The sequence below is a fragment of the Chelonia mydas genome, chromosome 2 (genome assembly GCF_015237465.2).
Source record: "Chelonia mydas isolate rCheMyd1 chromosome 2, rCheMyd1.pri.v2, whole genome shotgun sequence".
NCBI lineage: Eukaryota > Metazoa > Chordata > Testudines > Cheloniidae > Chelonia > Chelonia mydas.
In genome coordinates this window covers 201146009-201155602 of record NC_057850.1, presented here as the reverse complement: position 1 = coordinate 201155602, position 9594 = coordinate 201146009, and the positions used below count along the sequence as shown (strand labels likewise).

Below are 9594 nucleotides of genomic sequence, written 5' to 3'. Positions count from 1 at the left end.
AGGGAACACTCCAAGGACTTGGGGTTAGCATGTAGCTATCACTATCTGAAGAAAGAAAGGGAGCCTGTGCAGGCCTGGAAGGCAATGCTTGTGCGGCCAAAGGCCTGTGGCTTCGGGGGGATAATCACAGCAGGCATAGAGAAGACAGATTCACACTAAGGACAGGTTGTGGTGAGGTGCCTCACTACTCTGGGTACTGTCCCAGGTTAATATTTTTATTCTGCTAGTCAGTATTTATTTATGTTATTCTGGAGAGATTTTCAACTAAGAACCAATTTAAATGGAAAAAATATTTTGGGTTCCTCCATTTTTCAGCATCTAACTTGATACACTTTAAAGGGACCTGATTTTAAAAAAGACTTGAGCACCCACCATCTGAAAATCAGGCCCTTCAAAAACCTGAGTCACCCAAAATCACAAGTCCCTTTTAAAAATCTTGGCCTGAATTATTAATGTAAAAAAAACACCTTCTAAAAAAAAAAAATCTTTCAGGCTGTCTTTCTGATAAAAAGCAAAAAAGGGAACAAATACTTTTTTTTTCCCCCTTTGGAGATCACCGGTCTGAGGGTTTTCCCCTCCTTAGCATGATGTGCAGCAGCAGAGCTGCTCGGTTCTGAGATGTTTATTTTTGGAGCAGCAGCAGTTTCTCTGAGTTTTATTCTGCACATTTTAGTTTCATTGGCTATATAATCTGAATAAATTAATCAACCAAAAAAAAACAAACAAACCCCAAAACACAGTCAATGTTTAAAAAAAGAAAACCATAATAATTTAGAAGGTTCCTATTTTCTGTTACATTTTTACTATTAAAAGTTTTTAATTTTTCACCAGCATTTTTCTTCTTGCAGTCTGTTGAAAACAGTAGTGAGCCATGAACAGACTCATATACTGCTGCTCCCATGTTCACTGATTCCGCTGCTTCAGAGGAGATCTGTGGTTGTGGAAGAGAAGCTCAAATTTATACACACACACACATCCCCCTTACTAAATCACTTAGGAACAACATCTGTGCTAGTATGACCACTGTTTGTTACAAGCCATAAATAATATTTTAAATAAAGCTAAAATCTGCTTCTTTCACCCCATATTTACTATCTTAGCCCACCTGTTTCCTTGCACCTGTTTTTGTTTTGAATAGTTTGCACGCCAGTCATCCATTACTTGAAGAAACCTCTCCCCTTTGGAAAAAAAATGTAATCATTTTGACAACCTGTGTTCACAGACTGATATCTCACATTCAATAGTGTTTTATTGGTGTCTCCAGCAAAAGTTACAGAGAACATGGCAGGTACTTAAATAAGAAACAAGATGTAGTCTTTTCTCAAATGTCCCTTCACTTTAGAGGGCACAGGAGTGTTCTCTGACCTGTTGATTACTTTAACCAAACTAAAATGTCACAGTATGTCCAATGACTACAAAGTGTTTTCACACATTTTGCTTTTCTGTTAGGGATTAATATATCCCATTCCTCTCAGTGTACATATGATTGTGTTTGCAACTTGTGGCACTCTGCCAAGGCATTGGTCTGAACCTGTAATTACAGGGTTTGTTCCAGGCTAGAAGAGAAAAACAAAACTTCAAAGTATAGAGCCTACCCCAGAGTCATTCAGACTCTGTGATGCAGACAGGTTGGGCAGGTCTGTCGCTCCCTGATAAAACTGTCCAGATCCAAGTCCAACATACAAGTGCCAAGACTGAAACTGGATCTGGAGATTTGCATAAACCAGTGAAAGATCTGTCACCGCTGGGAGCACAGATTCCGAACAGATCCCAGAATGGTAAAATAGGCCGGGGAGCCATTAACAGAACCTTGACACCACTAGTACAATTTGGCATTACACAGCTGAGAACCATTAATACATCTGCAACCAATACCAATGAAAGAATTCTACCACAGCTGAGCTTTCAGTGATAATCCTTTTCATGCAGAAACATGGCCTAACATCAGGGATAGATTGTGTTAAGACGACTCAGGACTAGAAAAAAGGAGTAAGATTCAGAGAAAAAATGAAACAAAAATATGGGTGAGCACAAGAAACTGAATGAGACAGAATAAAAGAAAAAGGAATGAAAATACAAAGGCTTGGAGTCTCCATTACTTTACACCATGTGGACTCATTTGCACCCATGCAAACTGAGAACCAAGTGGGCGCAAAACATTCCCATTCTGATTTAGTGGTATCTTACTTTCACTTTGAACAGGTCTAAATGCCTACCCATGTGGCACAAGAACCTAATGAAACAAAGCATATGCAAAAAACTAGAAGGTGATACAGATAGTATGCGTGGAGAGAGTCTGGAGAACAACAAAGGGAAGAAAAAGAATGACAAACAATGGGGGAAAGGGAAACTGAAGAGAAGACCAGTGAAAAACTGCAAATAAATAAGACCCTTGAAATCGCTGAAATCAATGGAAGTTAGGAGCCTAAATATCTCTGAGGATCTGGGCCCTACTCACTGCAGAAAAATGTGTGGATGCAATTTTGCCCTGTAACAATGGAAAATTACATCTTTCACTGGGATTTAATTTGTTAATTAATTACTAATTAGAGATTACAAATTACCCAGTGGTCCAGTTACTGGGTCATAACAATTGCCTGCCTGTACCTCAAATAAAAATTAAAAACTCATGCTAGATTATTTCAATTCTTTTTAAAAACTGAATCAAGGGTAACTGGATGGCTCAGGAGCAATGGGATCTATGGCTGAATGAACCTTTCACTTCTAGGACACACTCAAATAGGGCCCAGTTCCATAGTGACCCAAGTCTCTTATTAAATGAGCTGCTGGTTACAATCTATTTCTTGATGGCCACCTCCTAAAACCTAAAAAAATTGCTATTAGCAATCTCCACAGAGTAACAGAGGATTGTCAAGGCAGAGACTAAATTAACCAATTACCTCTAGACTTGTTCCCTCCAAAACATGACTGAGACACACTAACAGGGTAAATGGGGGATCCTTGCGCTGTAGATACCTTACTATTCTGTGGATAGAGGACTTCAGTCTTCCAGGCTATCAGTCTGGTGTCTATGGCTAGTAGATCTGTGCATGGAGGAATTGTGTACACAAGGGTTCCTAATAAGCTGTTTTGCATTCGCATTTGTACAAACAAGTGTGATCATTGCAATCAGACTCACAATGGCTCTTGCCTTTTGCAGATGCAGTTGTTCACCCAGCTTGTTTGACAATCTGGTCCTAAATTCCTATAGCAAAAATTCCATTCTACACGCAAAAGAGGAACACTTTTAGAGGTTTACTCTTCTCCATTACACCATGACATTGTCACAATAAGTCATGAGAAATATGGCAATGCTGTCAGGAGAGAAAGCAGCAAAACATGTTAAACCCTGTAATTAAAATGTGTTAGTTAAAAACAAGCTAGCTGACACCTTTTTAGACATGCCCTATGTCCTAGACCAGACATGTCCTAAGGTTATAGGAGAGGAGACACAGGATCATCAGCAAAGGGAATATGAATAACATGGATTCAAACCTTAGGTAAGGGACCAGGTGCTCAGTAGATAGTGTAGTCACAGCCACAGCCCTGATGCCTGGCCTATGTACATATTTCATACATACTAGTGTAACCAGTTCAGTTCTAGGTGTGTATTTTTTTTATCATAATAGTTATAAAGCTACAACCTCTAGTATAAACATAGTTAATGCTGGTATAAAGGTTTACCACAGGGTAGCTGGTCCCTGTAAATGAAGCAGCACTGGTGCCCCTGTGCCAGAACAGGAGGTCCCAATTTGGCCAGTTAAGAGAATGAGACAACACCTGGGACTATAAAGTCTGGAGGGGAGGAGACCCTACACAGAGAGATTTCAGAGTAACAGCCGTGTTAGTCTGTATTCGCAAAAAGAAAAGGAGGACTTGTGGCACCTTAGAGACTAACCAATTTATTTGAGCATGAGCTTTCGTGAGCTACAGCTCACTTCATTGGATGCATACTGTGGAAATTGCAGAAGGCATTATATACACAGACACCAGCAGGAGAGTGAGTTTGTGTGTGTGGTTTTTGGAGGGGGGTGAGGGGGTGAGAGAACCTGGATTTGTGCAGGAAATGGCCCACCTTGATTATCATACGCATTGTGAAGACAGTGGTCACTTTGGATGGGCTATTACCAGCAAGAGAGTGAGTTTGTCTGTGGGGGGGCGGAGGGTGAGAAAACCTGGATTTGTGCTGGAAATGGCCCAACTTGATGATCACTTTAGATAAGCCATTACCAGCAGTAGAGTGGGGTGGGAGGAGGTATTGTTTCATGGTGTCTGTGTATATAATGTCTTCTGCAATTTCCACAGTATGCATCCGATGAAGTGAGCTGTAGCTCACGAAAGCTCATGCTCAAATAAATTGGTTAGTCTCTAAGGTGCCACAAGTCCTCCTTTTCTTTTTACACAGAGAGAGTAATTGAGTGCAATTGATCTGAGTTAGGGCTGAGGCAGTCTCTGGAGAAAGCTGCAGAGAGCCCTCTGCAGTCTTTACCTGGAAGGAGGGAGGAGTTATGAGGAAGCCAGCAGAGGGGCTAGCCTGCTGCCTTTCCTGAGTAAAGCCAGGGAACCTTAAAAGGGGTGAGGGCTGGTCAGCTGTCCTTCCTGAGACAGAGATCTAAGGCTGGAGGGGGCTGAAGGCTAAGAGCTGCAGAGGGAGATACTTGCTAGTTCTTGGAGCAAGATGACAGGCACCACTGGGGCTGCTCTGGAGAGCTGGGATGGGGTGAGGGAGGATGGGGTGAGGGAGGCTGGGGTTTTACCTGCTGTACTCTCTAGACTGTGGTTGTGGGTCTTAGTGTTGGGACTCATATTCTTATGGTTTGTGTATGAGACTTTTATAATAAATAAATGAATGCCACAAGGGCTATATTTATACTTGGGGAGATTGTTTGGGCTATTTCTGGGGACTCCGAAAGGGGAACCTTGAGCAGGTGCACCTGATGTGCTGTGGCCTGCTGCAGGAGGGTGCTCCAGGTGGAAGTGCCTCATCACAGGTGCCTCATGCTGGTATAGCTTATTCCCTTTCCCACAGGGGAACAAGCTACACTGGTATAGCTGAGTCAACCCTAAAGGATTGGTACCACTTAACTATACTTGTACTGATAAAGCAGTACAACTTGGAAGAGATTTTCTGTTCTGCCCCAGTCCCAGTTATGTGTACTCAAGCTTTGCAATGGAGATGAGAATTCACCCCCAAAGGCTTTGATTCAGGAAGATATTTATCCAACATGCTTTACTTTAAACACATGAGTATGCCCATGGAGGTTAATGGGAGTGCTTATGTATGTACCTTCTTGAACATGGCCTTAGTTATTATGTCTTGTAAGTGAGCTGTAGTGGAAAAGGCTAGAAGTCACTGGAAAAACTATAGTGTTTCATTTTTCTTTCTTTGAACAGTTATACAATCTATTTATACAGCTCCTATATTTTCAGTTGATGGATGTGCTAACTTTAGAGGTGATAATAAAACAAAATTGGGATTGTGCTGAGTTTTGCTCCTTTATGATCTAGGCAGAAGGCCTGAAAGGTTTGGTTTTACATTTTTCAGGGTGTTTTTTTTTTTTACTGCTTGTTTTTTACATTGAAAAATTAGAACTGGTTGAGCGCATTATAGTAAAAGGGAAAGGAAAGTTTTCCTTCCCTTGGAGCATCATATATTGATTACTGCAGGAGGCAGGACACGAGATATAGGTGTACCAAGTAGTTCGATTCCATGTGACAGCTGTTGGGTTTTTAATACTTAGGCTGATCTTCTAAATAAGTGAGTTCCCCCATAAGGTAAACAGTGACTGCACAAGGAGAACATTCACTGGAAGAAAACAATGTTTTATTGTTATATGTGAAGGAAGCTAAGAAGCTGCCTATAAAGAAATGCCTACCACACGGATATAAGATTTTTAAAAGGATGCATAATTAAAGGATTACAGTTCTTGACCTGCATCTTTTTCTTTGATTTCTTGTAAATCAGAAGTGCATTTAGGGGCTTTTGCTGTTAAGTGAGTGTGAATTAACTGTTCATTTCTGCATCTAGAGAAATCTTTCTTTGCCTGCCATAAATGTGTTGTGATATGCAATCTTCTCCCATTTAGTGAGTGTTTCTCTCTTTATACAGATTACATGGGTGGATTTCAGATGGTGTTATCAGTGTGTTTAGGCTAGAACTGAACTGAAGCTGAAATTTGAGAAGGAATTTATTGCAGCGCTTGGGTGTGGATTATTTTCCTTCACTTCTCTTCCATTTTATATAGCACATTGCTGCAGGCAGCTATATGCTGTCCAAGTTTTATATGCTAGTGCTGATGATCATTTATATAGCACTAGAGGTGAATAAATCCCTTTCCAAAGATGCAACAAGTGAGATCCCTGCCTCAGGGAGACTATAATTTAATATAGACAAAACTGACAAAAACAAAAGGCTCGGGCACAAGGAGGAATGAAGACAGGGCCAGAGGGTAAATTAAACTGTGCTGGCTACATGGAAAAAATATGTTTTTCAGGAAGGATTTGAAGACTGAGAAGGAATTAGTTTGGTGCAAAGGTAGAGGATGGCTGTTCCTACCTTTTCTCAGGGTACCATTTGCTTTTGGAATTCAGACAGGATGCAAAACGTAAGAGTTGTTAACCAGATCGCACCAAGAGTGGAAGAGGGAGACAAAGAGAGCACGAAGGTGAGAGAACTGGGTAGAGCGGAAGGCCTAGTATAAACTAAAAAAAGGGTTGCAGGTATGGCTTTACTAGTATTCCAGCTATATTAGATCCAGCTTATACGGGCCCCCCAAAAAGTGCCTTTGCTGGTATAGTTTATACCAGTTCAACAAGTGAAAAACAATATCAGCAAAGTCATTTTTATGCTGGTATAACTACAGCTACCCTCGGGCTTTTCTTGGTATAGAAACGTTGCTCACGCTCCCCCAAAAACACACCCCACCCACACGCCTCTAACTGACCTTACTGTACCAGGAAAATCTTCTAGTGTGGACCTGGCCTAAGTCAAGCCAGGAGAAAGATCCTCAGTTGCTATAAACTGTCATAGCTCCACTGAAGTTAATGGAGGTATTCTATCTTGCACCAGCTACGGATCTGCCCCTCACGGTAGAGATATAGACAGGAGGAGAGTAGGGAAGAAAGGATCAGTTGTTTTAATTGACAAAAGAAGAAGAGAGGAAACCAGTAAACAAGAGAATGATGTTATCAGAAGGGCAATTGAGGAAGGATGAGTATGTTGTAAAGTTCATGCTCCGTACTGTTTTTGTTACACTCCAGCCATCATTAGACACACGTTTCATGATTTACCCTATTCAGAAAGGTGCTTAATTCCTATAGTTCAGCACAACTTCAGGTAAGAAAGGAATGTATGGGTGAGAGGGCAGCTTTAGATCTTGCACACGAGTCTGATAGCCTATTAATATCTTTTTTGTTTACAAAACTAAATTACAAATTGCCATTTTTATACGTTCCTTTTTGAATCTCAGCTCTGTTACTGTTCTCAAAAGACATTAACTCACATTTATGTCCACACCTGAGTGATAGGGTGATAATTCTGGGTACCTCTGGGGAACGTCCAGTACCACATCACTACCTGCCCTTGATGTGAAGCAGTCTTGTCTGCACCTGCTGTGGATCAGCTCCCTGAAAACACCAATCTCTGGCAGCACAACCACTGCCTTCCGGGCCCCTGCTAGCCTCACTCTCTCTGTACAGGTAGCAATAGGTATATACCACTCCTCAGAGTGCTCCCTACAGTTTCCAGCCCTTTATCCTCTGAATGCTCATAGAATTACCAGGCCAGCTCTTCCCAAAGGAACAGTACACACGAGCTTGCAAGATTCAATACAGGACCATCACTTTGCTTAATCCCACAGCACTGAGATATTTATAGTGAAAACAAGAATAAGCTGATTATCAAAAAACAGAGATTCAAGTCACCATGAGTAGGAAACAAATGGTTACATATAAAACAAAATCATAACACACTTTTTAGAAGAGACTAGACTAACCTCACAGCTTAACCTCCTATCTAAAGTTTTCTCACCCAAAGTTCTTTCAGCATTTTCAACCAAGCTGTGCTGAGACCCCTTTCTCAATGAAGGGGTCCCAGATGTCTTCCCTGCCTCCCAAATATAGTCAAGCAAACCTTTGAACTGCACCCACCAGATAGGGTTCCATCCCCCTGCCGCTTCTCTCGTTCTGTTAGCTTCTTTCTGAAGCACCCACTGTCCTTCAGTTGCATTCATTTCAGACTGGTGATGGAGACCTATTATGAACAAGACAATACTCAATGGACATGTAAACAAGTAGATGGATGTGCATTTCTCATCTGATAGGAAACCTGTTTTTTTACCTTCGCTGGTGACTAAGCTCCCAGAAAGACTTTAATAACATGTTTTCAGCAGGTATACACAAAACTCCTTACATAGTGGCTTTGATGCCAAGTGTATCTCCAGCTTTCATTCAACAGCTCACATAACCTTCTTTGGTAAACTGGAATGTATGTATCAGACCCAAGAGATCCCAGTAGCCCCTCTGCACTCCCCTTGCCAGTTGCCATTAAGAGGTTTTTGGATCACTGACACTACATGCTCAGCCTTCCCATCTCCCTGTCAATAAAAACTCTTTGTGACTTTATCCAATCTTTGCAAAAATACCCAGCCCCTCACCTCAGTTTCCTTTCCTGAGTCCCCAAATAAACTCCACATGTGGGGGTGGGGGCGGTGTTCCAGTCAATCACAACAGCCCTCTTTAGGGTCCAATTGATTAACTTAAAGTTCAAAACTAAAAGTCTTTCCTCCAGTCTTCAGCTGGGCACAGCCCAGATTCCCCTAGTTTGGTCAGAGGCCTTCACGGCTTAGCAGGCTACTCCCAGCCCTTCCTAACTGAAGCAATTCCCCTGGTCTCAGAGTCTTCCCTGTAAGAACCTCACTCACTCACTGCAGTTTTACTATAACTTCCTGCACACCCCCACACCTTACTGCAGCTAGAAATTACCTGATTCCCCTCAGCGGGGCTCATTCTTTAACCAGGGGATTGGCTTATCCCCAGGCTCTGTAGCCCAAGGGCAAGCCACCCTGTTACATACCCTCTTTCTTTAGCAAAGGAAGCATCTGATTTGGAAACATGTCTGGAAAATAAGTCAACAGCAGTGCTTTTCATACCATAAAGTTTTCATACCATTTTAATCTGCTGGATGTAAGGACTTAATCAAATAAGAATCGAATAATATTTATGTATTTGTATTGCATTACCCCCTAGGGACATCAATGAAGATACTACACAGTTTAGAATCTGAATAGAATAGAATCAAGGATCAGGGCCGCACCGTGGGAGGCACCACACAGAGACGTTCAGTCAAAAGATCGTCCTTGTCTCAAATAGCTCATAATCTAGATTGTGCATTTAATAGTAGTCATGTATTGTAGATTATGATGGATGCCCAGGAAACCACTTCACAAGTGAGTCTTCCTGCAAGCTATCATCAAATATCAGCATTATCATTTATTTATACAGATCTCACAAGTATGTTAGGCATTTGAGTGCACAATGTGCAGAAACAGAGAGGATACAAAAAAGTTTTCAAATCTGACATTACCAGGAGCCATC

At 41.5% G+C, this 9594-nt stretch overlaps 1 long non-coding RNA gene across 1 annotated transcript; it reads left to right on the top strand.

The window, feature by feature from the left end:
• The first annotated feature begins 4425 nt into the window (after positions 1–4425).
• On the top strand, positions 4426–6351 carry LOC122464337. The gene is made up of 2 exons (XR_006288280.1): positions 4426–4575; positions 6110–6351. It is a non-coding gene; the product is annotated as an uncharacterized LOC122464337 (long non-coding RNA).
• Positions 6352–9594: the final 3243 nt, after the last annotated feature.